Source organism: Stegostoma tigrinum, chromosome 31 (assembly GCF_030684315.1).
Source record: "Stegostoma tigrinum isolate sSteTig4 chromosome 31, sSteTig4.hap1, whole genome shotgun sequence".
Lineage (NCBI taxonomy): Eukaryota > Metazoa > Chordata > Chondrichthyes > Orectolobiformes > Stegostomatidae > Stegostoma > Stegostoma tigrinum.
Window position 1 is genome coordinate 20909992 of NC_081384.1, and position 17498 is coordinate 20927489.

Here is a 17498-nt window from a genome sequence, read left to right on the forward strand (position 1 = left end):
AATAATATTGAATAATATTAATAATAAAGACTGTCAAATTTGTGATTGGAGACCTCTTGCAAAACTATCTATTTGTTTTTGGCACGCTCATTATATTGTTGCTCAAAAACTCTATTGAAGATTAGCATTAAGTGAAATGCTTGCTTTTCCATAAATACCCTTTGAGTATCATACTGAGTCATGCACTTTACGATCTATCTTAATGAAGGGGAAAACTATTGAAATAGGTCAGATGGAAATAAATTGTATGGAATAGTCTATAAAAGAAGCCCTATTACAAACATCTTTCTATTTTGGGTAGAATTCTAGAAATTGAAAAGTAAAATAAATGCATTACACAAAACATCGCCTGTAAACATCCTTATGGGAGTTGTTTGAAGAATTTAATTGATTAGTTTTTACTTTGAGTCACAAAAAGAAATTTTGCTGCCATGGAGCATCTAAAAGCTCAATGTACAAAGCTGGTCTGGAAACCTCAGAATGATTGACATCCTTGTCTTTCTCTTCTTCAATACTGTTATTGCTAGAAGATGATTGATGAATGTTCTGGCTACTTTTAACTTATAATCCTCTGTACAATCGTTTTCACCTCTATTTTTCCATTCCTTTGTGTCCACCTTTGTTGTATTCACCTGCAGATCCTGCCACAGTGTGGCATTACTGCCAGGAATGGTGATTGACTTCCTCATTTGATGTCCAATTGAAAGCATTCATGTCACATCCTTTGTGATCTTGTTTGTTCAAAAACTGGAAAACCTGTGAAGCACGTTTGTGGTCACAAAACCTTTCAGGAAAACCTTTGCCAAAGGGAACTGCGCAACCAATTTAATAACTGAGCCATTATTCAGATTGGCATTTTGAATTTTTAAAGCCCAGCTCTCCAAGACATATGAAACAATCTTGCCTCATTTTCACTGCTAAGTCTCTTGCACCTTAAAACTGTGCTCAAGACACTTAATTAAAGTCACTGCATCACTGTTTAAATTACCACATTCGAGTAGGACATACTTGATCAACTAGCATTGAGACACCAAATGGTTACTCACAAGCAGCTAAATGTGCCTCAACTAGATCAAAAAGTTAATGCCATGGAAACTGGCTTCAGAATTGATTTCAACTTCCCATAATAGTATAGAGAGTTAGCCAAATTATTAAGATGCCCAATACCGTGAAAATTAGCAAGGACATGAATTTCAGAGTTCAACATGGTCTGGCTGCACTAGTAGAAAAAAATTCCTCATGGTGCTTCCAGAAGCATTATTTGAAAACAAATGGTAGAAATGCAATCTTTCTGCGTGAGAATCAGATACTCTATTGACAACATAGTTGCTCCATTCAAGTGAGAATTTATTGTTCATACATTCAAAACCAGATTAACCTGATGGTCAATATATACATTTGGATGGATATATACCCCACACAAGTAAGCCGCATTATGTGTTAGTGACAGGGACAATTTGCAAAAGACTGTCACGCCTTCCTTTTCTTATGATACTCCAATTGGCTTCATAAAGTTTCTATACTCAATCTAATAATTACATGAATCACTTTGTGTGTTACAGCTGAGCTCCTAAAGTCCCTTCTTATTTTGTAATTTGCTGTTTGTTGTACTTTTCCAAGCCTCAAAAATTCAAATAAAAGTATCTCTTTAATTTTACTAAGCTAAATTGAGTATTGGTGCAAAGCATAATAAACCAGTCGATAAGACATAATTTTATATACACTGTACCAATTACATATAATTGGTCAAAGTGTATACAATTTTTCTAATCATGTTCAGATGCCTTAATACATTACAGTATGCTGGCCACAAGTTGGAATATGAATCAGATTCAGGAATCCAAGCCAGATTTTCCAAATTCTTCAACCCCACAGCACACAAAGGTTAAAATATTTCACGTATGATGTTTTGTGGTCAGCTGATTATCCATGTAAGGAACCAAAAAGCTTTTCAAACACCTAATAAATGGAGTTCTGGCTGAAGAGTAGCAGTTAACACTGCAGATACAAACTCTAAATGGAGATTTTTTTTAGGGTCTGTTACTCTTTGACATTTGCAGAATTCTAGTTGCCCAGTCTGAACTAATGCATTGGCATTTCCATTCCTTATTGATGAGTGCTTAACAAAATCTTGTTTTGTGTTCCCAGACACAGATCAGACACCGGAGTTCTGGGAATATTCTAAATGAAAAATAATAGGATTCAGCTCCTGCAGGGTGGATTGCTTTCTACTGCTATTTCAGTCATCCTTAGGCATCATGACACTGAAGTGAAAAGAAACAGATTTTATCAATTCAGACCAGAAATATTATTGCTATCTTATTACGGACCAACTTTTCTGCTGCTTAATTGCAACAGTGGATTGAAATGTCCAAAATTAATATCTTTTGTTTCATGGATAGAAAAGTGGGATTAGAACTAAACATTTTTGTAAATCCAGAGATGCGTTTTAATCACACGGTAGCACTGAGGAATTTAAATTCAATGAAATACAGGTCTGTGGCCTTGCCAGGAATTGCATGTAATTTGATTAATTGCAAACACAAGTGATTTATTGGTGGTGAGAATAAATGTTATTCACTTGTACGTAGTCACATTTCCAGATACAAAAGAAAAAATTAAGTACAGGTCTAAACTAAAAAGCTGCTGTCAGTAATGGTAACCATGAAAACGCGGGATTGTTCTATAAACCCATTAGGTTCACAAATGTCTTACAGGAAGGATATCTACCCTTTCCTGGTCTGCCCAGTATGAAACTGCAGATTTTAGGAACATATTCAATGCTTAACTGCCCTCTAAAATAACAATCTAGTTGGTTGTGGACATCTTCTAATCAACCTGTTCAGAGATGTTATTACACACCTCAAGAACAGGTGGAACTTGAACACAGGCCTCCTGGCCCAGACACTACCACTGCTCCACAAAAGCTCCTCCAATCCAATGTGTTCAAGAAGGCCCATCATCCTTGGTTATGCAACAGTGGGTGGCAAACTAGTACATATTGCCTGTTCCTGCATGAAATGAACAGAGGTTCAAAGGATCGAGTTCTCAACCATCTTTACAGCCACATTCCAGAATTTGTTGGGATTCCTACAGTTCAATGCAATGTAAGATTGACCTCATCGGCAAACTCATACTAAGACTGAACCAGTTGTTCACCATATAAAGACGATGCTGAAATAGGATGCATCAAAGCCATAATGCAGGACAATGACAGCACTGCTTGTTATACTTATGAAAGGCCTTAGGCTGATCGCCATTAGTCTCAAACAGGGCTCAGTTTAGCTCAGATTATCCTGGAGGCTAAAGTATCTCAAATGTTTGAAGCTATCTGTTTCATACTGCTCTTATGCAGTGGCAGACACATGCTGTTTCCTACTAACAGGGTGCTGCTATTGAGCCAAAAAGATGTTCTGTCTATCGCACAAATGAATAATGTGGTATATGAATTTCAGTGCCAGTTTGACACTATGTATGTAGATTGTATGTCTCAGATCAAATCAAACATAATACCACCTTTGCCATTCACAACAACCATGGCAATGACCAAACAAGACCAGTCAATGCCTGCAAAACTCACAACATGGCACCTAACGTTCTTCAGTTAGACAAACCGGATGAGGTGGAATGTGTGAAGAATTGAATTGACAATTAATTTAGGATTGTCAGTTTGGCTCACAGCAAGGCAACACTTGTGTGTGCTTGAAGCTCCATATTTTAATACACAGCATCGTTCTTTGTAGAGAGAAAGATCGTGTACACACACTATCTCTGTTTCAGCTCAGTAAAAAGTTGTCTCAAGGCAATGTTCTGACTATACTGCCTGGTTTAATTTTTTTAAGAAGTTGCTTATTTGACCTGTTTTGTTTTGCAAAACAACCTGTTCAGAGATATTATTATACACCTCTGAATTGTGTGGGATTTGAACCCAGGTCTCCTAGTTCGGATGTAGGAACAACTCAGTGCTACAATAGGGCCCTCCTGCTTGGTTTAAAATTTAAGTTGACATTTAACTGTCAATTGTCATTAATTGGTGCACTTCCCATAGCAATGCCTCTAACTATCAGAGTCCACTGGATAACCAATTAACAATCTCCTCTTGCGCAGTATAAATGTTGGTTTTCCCTTTGAGTGATTATTCTTACAAAGTGTTGTGATGAGTGCAAGATGAAATCTTGCAACAACATGTGTCAGTTTTTAAGTAATATCTACAAAGGCTAAGAAAATATTCTACAAGGAGCCTAGGAAAGTATTATTTCAATTTTTGAATCCTCTTGAATTGAAACCGTTGCTGTTCGTTTTGCATTCTCTGCATATCCTTCGACACTAATGTTTTCTGTTCAACATTTTGAACTTCCATGATTGAAATCTATAGCAAGATGTGCAATATTCCAGCTTAAAACAATAGATTTTGAACACTTCTGAAAGAAAGGCAAAGGGAAAAGCATTATAAGTGCAGGTTTCTTTGTTCTTTTTAAGCTCAGTAACAAGGGTCTGTTATTTCTTAGGTAACAAGGCGTAGAGCTGGATGAGCTTCTTCAGAAGAAGGGTCTTGGCCCGAAACATCAGCCTTCCTGCTCCTCTGAGGCTGTGTTCATCCAGCTGTATACCTTGTTATCTCAGATTCCCTAGCATCTGCAGTTCCTACTATCTCTGTTATTTCTTACCTTAGTTAACCTTCAGGCATTTAAAATTACCTCTGATCATGCATGTGTAAGAGTATTGGTGTCAGCTTCAAATTCAAACAGTTAAAATTTATTTTTGTGTCCTTGGCTCACTCCTGTTCAGTACATGTTATCTTGAGAAAGAAGTCACATTATTTATTCAATATACTGTAAGGAAAATTCTTACATAGAATAGCCAATAATCATCATCATCTGCAAAGTTACAATGATTGTGCATAGTGTATTACTGAGGGATACTGTCACTGAAGCTTGCCATTTCAAAGACAAAACTCATCTAAACATTTAACACAACTCATAAAGTTGCGAACATAAATGTACATGGGGCATAATAAGAAGGTTGGGCTTTATTCAAAACTCAACAAGCACCACAGTTATGATATTATCACTCAATGAGGCAGTTATTTCTGTGACTGTTTAACATAAAGCACCTCAGCTCCAACCAATTGCAAATACATCCAATTTCAAAAATATGATCATGTAAATTATTAATTCAACTGACCAATCATACATAAAGAGTAAGAACAGCACAGGGAACATGAAATGAGGGAAGACTACTCAACTCATTACATTTGTTTCTCCCATACGTTAACAGATCAGCTTATTTAATAGTCCCTCATAAGCTTCTGCAGAATGTCCTCCTATGCTTCCAAGATGCTTGTGAAAAAATACAGGTGTCTGCCGAAACTGAACCAGTAATCATTATGAAATAAAAATAGAAAGTGCTGGAAAATCTCAATAGATCTTTGCATATATGCAAAAAAAAAGTCAAAATGTCCTGACCAGTATGACTGCCTGTGGAACTGCAGACTCTACCTGGATGGTTGTTTTTGGCAGAAGCCACTCTCCTGTTTCTACCAATGTGGAAACAAATATTGTTCCAGGTAGTATTTTGCATTTCTAATGAGATTCTTAGCCAAAGGATAACACACTGCAGATGCTGAGATCTGACAAGCAAACAAAATATTGGAAAGTTGGGCACAGCAATATATGGAGAGAAACAACAATAACAGGTACCTGTTCTGCGTTAGTGATAATGGGAACTGCAGATGCTGGAGAATCCAAGATAACAAAGTGTGAAGCTGGATGAACACAGCAGGCCAAGCAGCATCTCAGGAGCACAAAAGCTGACGTTTTGGGCCTAGACCCTCTCTGATGAAGGGTCTAGACCCGAAACGTCAGCTTTTGTGCTCCTGAGTTGCTGCTTGGCCTGCTGTGTTCATCCAGCTCCACACTTTGTTATCTCGGATTCTCCAGCATCTGCAGTTCCTATTATCTCTGATACAATTTTAACCTGACTGTGAAGCCTTTTGCAGGGATGCCTAACCTGTTCTGTGTTGCCAGGTTTTCAAACATCACTTTTCGAAATTTGCTAGCTGACTGTAAATATTTACATATTCTTCATTTTCATATATGTATTCCATTTATCTACTTTTATTCATTAGGCAACTGTTCGGTTCATGCTTTCATCAGTTAATTATCTCTTGGTTCCCCATTGACTCATTTGACAGCTCATGTTTTTCTTTCCCAGTTTTTTATGTCCCTTTTCTCAATTGTGTCTTCCTGTGTGTCATAACTGGCATGGATACCAACCACTGGCAGCTGGTTGTGGCAATTTGCTGCCACTAATCCTCTTCTCTATCTTTAATCACCCTGTTCAGACATGTTATGAAACACTTCTGGAGTAGGGAATCAACCACTATATCACAAGCCACCTAATCCTTCTTTCTACGTTGAAGTTAAGGGCCTGTCGAATTGTCTGTGGTAAAGGATAAACTACAAAATGTTTTAACAAGAAGAGGCACTTGTCTTACTTAACAAGGTATAGTTTATTTTAAAAATAAGAATTAACATTAACTTGTTAGGCATAATTACAACTACCTGTATCTTGATATATCATGTTTGTCTCTGTTAGGACTTTATACTGTTGTTGCTCCACTCAAAGACTGTGTGACATTGTCAGATTAGGTAGATCTAATACAGCATCAACATGAAATCTTTACAGAGCACTGTAAACAGCCCATCTGTAAAATATTCTGGTTCTCAAGAAGAGCAATCGCCAAAAGTGTACTTCTACCCTCTTTCTTTTATACATGGTTAGTCAATACAGTATTGAGTTGAATGAACTGTATTTGATATTGTTACCATCATGTGACAATGTTGCTTGAAAAAGCACAGATAAATCTCAGACTTACAAAAGCAAATCACATACCAATTTTCAGTTCAGTACCTTTATACATTCAGCTGCATTTTATACATGGAAATACTTTGGCCTGTTTAATGCCTTGTTCTGATTAAAGCCCGGTAGTTCATGTAAGAAATCTTTCAGCTCTTGTGCCATTTTCCTCGTTTGCTTGAGGTCATCACCGGTTCCAGTAGCATTGTTAAAAATCATCCTCAGTGAGCAATGCAACATCACCTCATTTGCTATTCGTGCAATACCTTCCATAGCTCTTCCCAGTTGCTACAGGTAAATTTGGTCACACTTCCCCAGACATGAACTGCTTGTAAAAGGTGAAAACATTTTTTTTTAATTGCTGTTGGGCCTGTAAAAGATTGGACTCCATCTGCAGCTATTTACCTTAAATACCTTCAGATTCAGGATTTAGCTTTTAAAGTTTGCACACTTGCAAGCATTCGTCACTCAAAACTCCAAGCAGTAAACAAAGTGAGTATTTGTGTAATATTGCACGTGATTTCTCATGGGGTTATTGGTCAAAGCAAGGTTCTGAGGCTCTGTCAGTTACATTATTATTTATTTTCAGAGACTGAAAGCAAGTGACAATTGCTGCAGATTCAGATTATTTTCAGGAACTGACTACACTGTAGCTAATAAAGCAGATAAAACACAATGATTATTCTGACACTTTGCCCAAAAATCTCATTGCAGTTCTGGTTTAAGCAGGAAAGGATGGAAAGAGGAAAGGAATCTTTTCCTAAAGAATTGCTGCGTCTACACATTTAAACCTTTGAATAATCCATGCCAGAAAAATTTATTATTATTAACCAACAGAGGTTGAGTGTCGGCTTGACATGCTAAAGCACGAGAAAGCTCCAACGTAAAGCTAGAGTCAGGGTCTGATGTAACATTTAATCAGAACAGAGATACCTAGAGTCTGACTTTTCTTCAGCCCACAGTCAGTTTGAATTCTAATTTGAGGATTAACACCTGGATTTTAGCCATATGATATAACAGTGAAGCAACAAATGTAGCCTAAATGCCGCATCAGTTCTATCACAGTGTAATTTCACTCAGTGTAAAAGAATAAATTAATTGTTAAATGGAGGTAAGAGAATAGATATTGACTAAAATTTAGCACATCAGTCATTGGAAATAAATGAACCATTGCAGGAATCTGAATTGGGGTGTTACAATTTCAGCATTATCCATTTCCTATGTTCAGATGGAATACAAAACTGACATGCCAATGCAAAAAACAGTTAACTACATAGAATCATGGAATTAGCAGTTAATTTGTTTCCATAAAGACTGCATTGTAATCGACTCTGCAGGATTTCATACAGAATTGTACATGTGGCTTAACAGGATCTGAAAACTCATCCTTAGACTGGGCTGAAGTCCAGAAGGCCTGGTGTTTGGAAACATCTGCTACTGCTGTAGGGAGAGACAAATGGAAGAGGAATGCAAGAGAAAAAAGACCTAGATAAAGGTGTCATCCAGACAGGAGAAGACAAATACGAGAAAAAAAAGTTTCTTAACCATTATGTAATACGAACAGGCCATTTCTTTTCATACTTCTGCCATTGCTAAGGGCTCTGCATTAACTTTCCCATCCTAATCTGGCACAGAGCTGAAATGAGATTTCTCTTTGTGTAAAACAGATTTAGTTTGAATTGAGACAACAACGTGTGGAGCTGAAGGAGCACAGCAGGGCAAGCAGCATCTTAGGAGGTGAAAAGCAGATGTTTTGGGCCGAGACCCTTCTCTCCTTCTTTTCTAATTTGTCTCCCATTACGTCATTAATGGATACAATTCTATATTCCTAACTTAGTATTGTGAATTCTGTCAATTAAAATATCTGGGAGCAACTCACCTCATGAAAACTCGCAACATTTTAAATATCATCTTCTACTCAAGTTATATTCTTCAGAGAGTATCATTTCTGTCATTTCATATTTTATGAAGCTATAAGCATTTGGTATTTTATAAGGAGACCCAACACTGGATTTTTGAATGGAAATAACTTGTCACTCCCTTGGAATTTATCCAGTTTGGACACAATTATTTTAGTGGAAGGACATGCATTCCCCTACCCACCCCTTCCACTCCTCACACAACCAGAATGACCACAACCACCACAATCCATTCACCAGAAATAACGTGGAAAGTAGATTCATAGATTCAAGGGCTTTCTCCTTCTGGGTGGTGGGGTATTGGGATTGGCATTGAACGAAAAGACAGAGGACAGCATTGAAATGGTCCACTTTTGAGGAAAAGGTATAGTTTATCAGAAAACTCTGTCTGTCCTACTGCCTGTCATCAGATGTCTTGGATTTCAGGCAATCAATATGTTTGACCATGTTATGATCACAACAGGCCGACAAGTTGTTACATGAGACTTAGACCTGAAGCTTTTGGCTAGGAGACAGTGATGGCACCACTGTGTCACACACCTCTATTAGGTACGTAGCATCCTATTATCAGCTTAGCTCCAAAGACAACGCTCAAAAGGGAAAAGTGGACAAAACAATGAATTAGAAATGATTACATTATTCCTTAAAGGGTATACGAATGTAACAATGAGACTACCTGTGCCTGGTTTACACAGGCATTTGGCTTTCTGCTACATTCATTGGGAGCCTTTCTTTTTGTGTCTCTCTTAGGCAATAACCCAAAACATAAGCTCGGTTCCTTACATGTGCAAAGCAGATGCTTCAAGCTGATGGATGGACAGCAAGGCTGAAATGAGTTGACTATGAATACAGGCATTAAATTAGTCCTGGTCAATCTTCAGCAAACACTGCTGCTGTCAACTAAAGGTAGTTTTAATTTAATGGATTCCTTTCACAAATTGTTGTGACTGACTCCATCCCACCTGACTCTTCTTCCAGAGCAGTTTCAATTCAGAACCATCACCTCCAACCAGTCTACTGGGGATATTTCTATTTGCAACAAAATTGTTGGAGAAATTCAGCAGGCCTGGCAGCATCTGTGGAGAGAAAGCAGAGTTAATGTTTTAAGATCAGAGTCCCTTCTTCAGACTGAAACTAGTGAGGAAAAGGTGATACTTGTGCTGAAGTCAGGTGGTTGGGGAAAGAGAGAGTGCATAGGTAGAGATGGAGCCCAGAAAGAGAATAACAGTGAGGCAGACAAAGGAAAGGATGATAGTTTGCCATGGAGAAAGAAAATCTGATAATGGGGAAATGGGTTCATTGTGTTAAAAGCAGCCCATGTCATAATAGATTCTGGGGAGTGGGGGTGGTAAAGGTCATAGAAGTATAGAAGTTGGTGTTCAAGCTCGAAAATGATTGAACTCGATATTGAGTCTGGAGGGCTGTAGGGTTCCTAAGTGGAAAATGAGATGCGGTGTTCTTCCATCTTGTGCTGAGCTGCAGTGCAGCAAGCTCGAGACAGGATGCTTGACCAGGGAACACGGTGGTATATTGAAATGGCAGGCAACTGGAAGCTCCTTCTCAGCCTATTCACTTGCTTTCCACCCACCATTTTGCTCCACTATTCCAGGTTTCACCAGGTATACCACCTGCTCCCAGCTACTACCAGTTCTAAAGAAGGGTCTCTGGAACTGAAACGTTGATTCTGCTTTCTCTTCATGCATGCTGCCAGATCTGCTGAGTTTCTCCAGCAGTTTCTGATGTCTAATATCTGCAGCTCTTTGTTTTATTTTGTTTATATTTATGTTGAATGAGGTGCTTGTGAGGTGTGTTGTACAGTGATATCACATGCTAAGCATATAAATGATACCCAAGGACTGATTCGTCATGACCTCAGAGCTTGCAGCTTATATTGCCCTTTTTACAGAGTCCAATACCCAGAATCATACTCTGGCAAAGATCTATCCATAAATTGTTTGCAGTTGTGCTTCTGCTGGACAGGTGTAATCTATATGTTCTGTGGATCAGGTCGTTGGGTTTGTCATAGGGTCTGACAGCAGAGTCATTTAAGTAGACTATTTGGAAGCTAATGAAACTCAATGTACCATGCATTGTGTATGGAATAAAATGATGTCTCCAACTAAACAAACTGCTCTGCCTGATCTGTACGGTCACCTTTACCAAGGTAATAGTTAAATGCAATTTTGTTGCTTTCCCTAACATCTGTTAAGTATCTAAATAGTTACTGCAGGCTGGCCATACTTAAAAGGAATTAAATATAAACAGCACTTAGTTTACTGTGTCATTTATATAGTCCAGTATTTGTACTGAGAACAAAATTCAAAGTAATTGGTAACCAGATTGTGTGAATCAAAAATATACATTTTTGATATTAATTTGAGAGATACAAAAAGTATGCAAATGCAATCAGTTGCAGATTCCCCTCTGATGAGACCTTTGAGTTAGGAGTATATAATCAGTTTTTTACAGCCACTGGATCAAAAGTCCTGAAATTCACTTCCTAAGAGCACTCTGGGTGCCCATACACACCAAAAGCAAAACCTGTTCAAAAGCCCAGCTCACCACTACATTCTCAAGGGTAGTTAGTGATGGGCAATAAACATTGGCCTAGCCAGCAACACTTATTGCATGCATGAGTAAATGAAAATCATTGTGAGATGAGAAAGTGATTGTAATGACTTTTTAACATTTGTTCACAGGATGTTGGATGTCACTGGCTAGGCCAACACTTCTTACCTATCCCTAATTGCCCAGAAGGTAAGTTAAGAGTCAGCTGCATGTTGCTGTGGGACTGGAGTCACGCGTAGGTCAGACCAGGTAAGGATGACAGTTTCCTCCCCTAAAGGACATTAGTGAACCTGATGGGTGGTTTTCTTTTCCCCAACAATCAACAACAGTTTCATAATCATTATTAGACTTCTAATTTCAGACTTTTACTGAGCTCAGATTCCACCCTCTGCTATGGCAGGATTCAAAGCCAGGTGCCTAGAATTCTGGATTAGTTTAAATGATAATCCCTGGATTGATTGTTGAAATAACTCCATGGAGGCCAGTATCCCATCATCAATTCGCCCTTTAGTTACAGATACGCAGTACATGACACTGACCCAGCTCCTAGACTGAGCAGAACATCTGACACGACAGTTTATATCTGTCAGCCAGATCTCCCTGATTGGACCAGGTGAACAGCTCCAATCAGAGAACTCGTACTCAGTGAATTCCACCTGGCTGACCTCATTCCAATCACTACAATTATCTACCAATAATATCACTTGACCATCACCTTCCTTATATCATGATAATGCTGAGACTATGTAGTTAATTTCGTATTTAGAGATTCATCAGAGATTCTTGTGCTCCTGACGTTCTGGTCTCTCGTGTCTCCATAACTTGCTGCATTAAACCACTGGGCAATGAGAGGCTCAGCAGCTGAGAGCTAAGCTCTGCAATTTCTTCTCTAACACGCTTCATCTCTCTTGATCCTCTTTTAACATGCTTTTTACAACATGGAAACATGAAGCCAAATGATACAGAGCAGATCCCACAAATGGCAATGAGATCAACCAGCAATTATGTTTGGGTTGTTAATCAAGGAGTAAATGTTAGCTGAAGCATCAGGAGAATATTACTAAAGTTCTTTGAATAATGTCAAAGAGTGTCTAACAATCACTTGTGAGAACAGACTGCATCATGGCTTATCATCTCAGCTGGAAGATGAGTTTTATTAAGGAGCCAAAATTCCTCCAAATTGTATTGAGTGCTGACCTGGAAAAAATACGCAAATCCCAGTGGCTGGATATGAACTCACAAATGTCAGACTCCGAGGCAAGAGTGGTCCCATTGATTTAAAGAATAATCTGAACATAATTGTACAATGTTAACCGTCAATATATCCTTTCTGAAGCCTTCAGGTCATGAAGAGTGTTATATCAATAAAATGACTTTTTGTTTTCTTTCAGGTGACCCTGAGATAATAATTGTAATAAAAGAAGAAAGAAGATCACAAGAATGAGACATATATGGATAGTGATAAACACAGTGTCCAAAGAAAAGACAAAGAATTTCAAGCAATATTCACAAAATACTAAAGACAATACTCTCATATCACTTCAGAAGTCCACAGCACAATTCCATTAGATCTGTGATGTCCAGCGGCCACTTACTTCAAGCACTTTCAAATTGAAGCACCCCCACTGTACAATCCACAGGAACCAGGAATTCACAAGAGGGGGAAAGCTCCCTCTTTCAAGTCAGTTCTGTCAGAAATCAAGGTCCCATGTTTGGTTTTGAAAAATTCTCCATGCATCAGCAGTAAGAACAAACAGGTTGAGGATATGGTGCAAAATGTAGATTTTGGTATAAGCCTTGGCCTTGGTGCAGAGGCAACCTGTACCCTTAGGAATTGGTTTCGATATTTGGGCAAATGGAGTTGGCAATTGCAAGGGCTACTAAACAATCCTGATTAGATCAAAGTTAATGCTTGCTCTGCTCATTGGTCACCTGTTTTTCCACAGGGGTCCTTCCACAAGTGTTTATTTTCCAGGAAATGACTTTTATTTATTTGCTCAAAGGATTATGAATATGCATAGGCTTGGCTTGAGAAAATATTGCTTACAAAGAACATTCATTCAAATGTCCTAAAACTTTTCCATGTTTCTCCAGAAACATTATAGTCTGTTTAATTACTTTAGGAAGATACATCTCCTTTAACATCCTTTAAAAATGTTTACAGTGAGCAACCTTTCGTTTTATCAAAACTCCTGCTAGAAGTTGAAAGATTTTCTGCAGTGATAATAGGACTGTTTCATCAACAACAGTTTACAGATGCTCCATTTTATTCTATTTATGTCGTGGCAGGCCAGGCCGTGCATAATGTAGTCTTCCTGTGGAAAGTTAAAATCATAAAAGGAATGATAAATAATAGCATATTAAATAATATGAAAAATAAATAAGAAATGCTAACTTTAAATTGAGTGAGTTAAAATGTGAAGTTTGTTGAGTTTCAAGATCAAAGTCATTTGTTCAAAATTTCCGTTGACAACACCATTGTCCCTGGGACCCTGGCTAAAAAGGAAGTGACAGGTCCTCCTATGATCCTGTATCACAGCACAAATGGAATGGAGACAGGACATCCACTCCTACTCTGAAGCAAGCTACACCTTATAGAACTACTGACCGTTCAGATGACTGTCACCTCTGTGGCCCCAGGAGTGCCAGCAGGAGCCCAGTGATGTCTGGGTCCAGGTTCCCACAGGGGGCTAGCTTTGCAGGATCTGGAAAAGAAAGTGCTAAAAAGAGCAGGGGTCTGAGAAGCGAAGGGGAAGAGTTAATGAAAGAATGCACCTTCAAGGAGCATCTAACAAGCCAAAGGCTGTACAAAGGTTGCTCCCACTTACCTGACACCAGCCCACACAATTAAAGCTCCTGGATTTCCCAACTATTTGGAACTTCCTCTGCTGCAGACATAACAACCACTGTGCCTGAGTGACATCTTTAGTTTGTCACTTAAGGGCCTTCCATTTCCCCAGTGTAATGGTGATGGGGGTCATGGATGGTAGGTAGCTAGAATGGTGCCCACTGGATGTCACATGAGTACCCACCCCTCCCCCACTCATTCCCAACTTGAAACAGACCTGCAGGAGCTGGGCGAAGGAATTGAAAATGGAGTTACTAAATAGTTAAAGGGAGACCAGAAATGGGAGGAATCAGGAAGGGACAACAATTAAGATGGTATATCAATCATAGGCTTGAAGGACAGGGAACAGGAAGGGGCTAGGATTAGGCAGACAGAGTAGAAGCTAGAACAAAAATGGAAATTAAGCAGGTCTGGCAGCATATGTTGAGAGAAAAACAGAGTGAACGTTTTGAGTCTAATACGATTTTTCTTTAGAACTCTGAGACAGGGCCTCTAAAGCTATACAATTCTAACATGATGAGACAGGGTGGATGCAGGACCAATGTTCCCTGTAGCAGGACAGTCCAGAACCAAGGGGTCACAGTCTAAGGATATAGGGTAAACTTGCAAACAAGGAGTAAGATTGAAATGAGGACTGATTTCTTCAACCAGAGAAAGCTGAGCCTGTGGAATTCACTACCAAAGAAAGCAATCAAAGTCAAAAATTTGTATGATTTCAAGAAGGAGTTGGACATAGCACTTAGTCTTTGATTCCTTTGGGCCTATCTGGGAAAAGCAGGAACAAGCTGTTGAGTTGGAACGATCAGCTATGATCATTTGAAAGACAGAGCAGGCTCAAAGGTTTGAATGGTTTTCTCCTACACCTATTTTTATGTTTCATTCCATCCTGTCTCAAATGTTTGTCTATTTTCACATTAAACTCATCCTTACTATTTGTTTTAACCAATCTTTATGGTCAAGAATTCCATGTTCTCTTCATTTCTGAGGTAATTTTTTTAATGAATTGGATTCAGAGTTACAATATTATTTTGTTTAGATTCCCTACAGTGTGGAAACAGGCCTTCGGCCCAACAAGTCCACACCGCCCCTTGAAGCATCCCGCCCAGATCCATCCCCCTATAACCCACACACCCCTGAACACTACAGGCATTTTAGCATGGCCAATCCACCTAGCCTGCACATCTTTGGACTGTGGGAGGAAACCGGAGCACCCGGAAGGAAACCCACGCAGACACGGGGAGAATGTGCAAACTCCACACAGACAGTTACCTGAGGCTGGAATCGAACCCAGGTCCCTGGTGCTGTGAGGCTGCAGTGCTAACCACTGAGTCACCATGGCCTCTTTCCCACAAGAGAAAACATTTTATGCGAACCACTTAAAACTACTTTAATTTTTCAAAATTCTGTTATATCACTCCGCAGCCTTTCTCAAGCAAAAGGCGAACTGCCAAATCCTTTCTTGAGACATATACCCACATATTTACGGTTTAATTTTTGTAAATCTTCTCTGCACTATCTCCAGTGTCTCTGTATCAAGAGTGATCTAACCAAGGCTTGATGCAGGACTAGTATAGCTTTGCGAATTTTTAATTCTGTCTCTTTAGGAATAAATCCTAATTCTGTTTTGCTGATTTTATCACCCATGTTAATCTTGAGCTTTAATCTAAACATTTACTGGTTTGAATCTTAGTACTTGGAGAACCCTGTGTTTCTTGCATCTCATTTGGATTTGCACCTTCCAAGGATAAATGAGTTCTCATCCTTCCTATTAAATTCAGCTAAACATTCATTGGTTGCAAACTTTGAAGACTTCCTATTAGTTTATTTGTATACCTGGTACCCAGTATTGCAGAAGAAGCTTCAAATAAGCTTTATCCTCCTTATTTGAACAGAAAAAGGATCTTGATATCTATTTATAGGCTTGAAGGATGATTTGGTTTTGCCTGCTCCAATAGGCAGATTGTACCTAATAATTAGCATGTGCTTACTGCCTGTCAAACTGCTTCAAGTCAAGAAATCTGCACTGTGCAGTCAAATTTCTACGGACCACTATTAGGACTTAAAGATTGTCAAATTCATACAAAGAACACTGGAGCAAATCACACAAATAGGACATTTTGAGAAAAAGAAAGACTTCAAATTTTTTCAACTGTTTGCAGATCATTCACATTGTTTTGCATGAGGATTTAACAGATGAAAGGAATGAAATCTGCGTTTGGCTCATTTTATGCAGAGGCCAATATTGGGTAAAATGTGTTTGGCTAGTACTCAGTGCAAATGTAGAGAGTATTCATACAAATGTGTGGAGAAGCACTTTGTTGGTCTTGCTGTCTGAAAGCTGATTCTGCAAAACAAAAACCCTTCAGATTCCTTGCCTCTGTCTCAGTGTGGCCATTTTTCTCCTCCACATACTTGCATTAGGTCAATCTGGATGACAAAGCCTGTGCAGCATAAGACATGGAATCCTTACTGGAGCTGTATTGCAGATGTTTCCAAATATGTCCAAATAGTACCTAGGCTTTTCATTCAAAATGCTAATCTCGTGTATAATGACGATCTTGGTCACTCCTGATTCTCTCCATCTTTCACAACTGTTTGCCCCATTCTTGAGGGTATCTTCTTTGGCAAAAATCCTCAGAAACATTACCAGATTCACCACTTTCCCTGGTCAGATATGTAGTTTTCAGCAATCTCTCAGATATTTTCAATCAACCTGTTCAGACATGTTCCAACACATCACTGGGTCAAGGTGGAATGTGAACTTGGATTTTCTGCCTGGTAGGGACATACCACTGCACTATAAGATTCACCAAATCTTGCTTTTTTATCATGAGGATCGATCACTAAAATAAAATATATGGACTGGGAGTTGTAACCTCACTTCATTGCTACCTCAATAATTACCTTCTACTTTGACACAACCAAAATTAGCTAGTCTAGTTGAGAGCTGGAGTTAATTTGCATTAAACAGCTTTGAAAATGTTCAAGAGCAATTGTTTAATCAGGAATTCAGTACCCTTACTCCTCATGGATATCAACAACTGGCAGACAAGGATAAACATTTTCTAAAGTCTTTGCTCCTAAACATTTTGTAATTGTAAAATGGGAGTGTGGCTGCAAAATTGCTGTTGAACAATATGTTAAAAAATCTTCTGAGATGCCCCTTGGTGATGTTGGCTGTCTTACTATCAGCGTCTGTTATGTTGGAATTAAAGCTAGAATATTCTTTTAAGAGAAACTGATCAAAAAATAATTGGCAAAATGCCAGAGGTAATGGGAACTGCAGATGCTGAAGAATCCGAGAT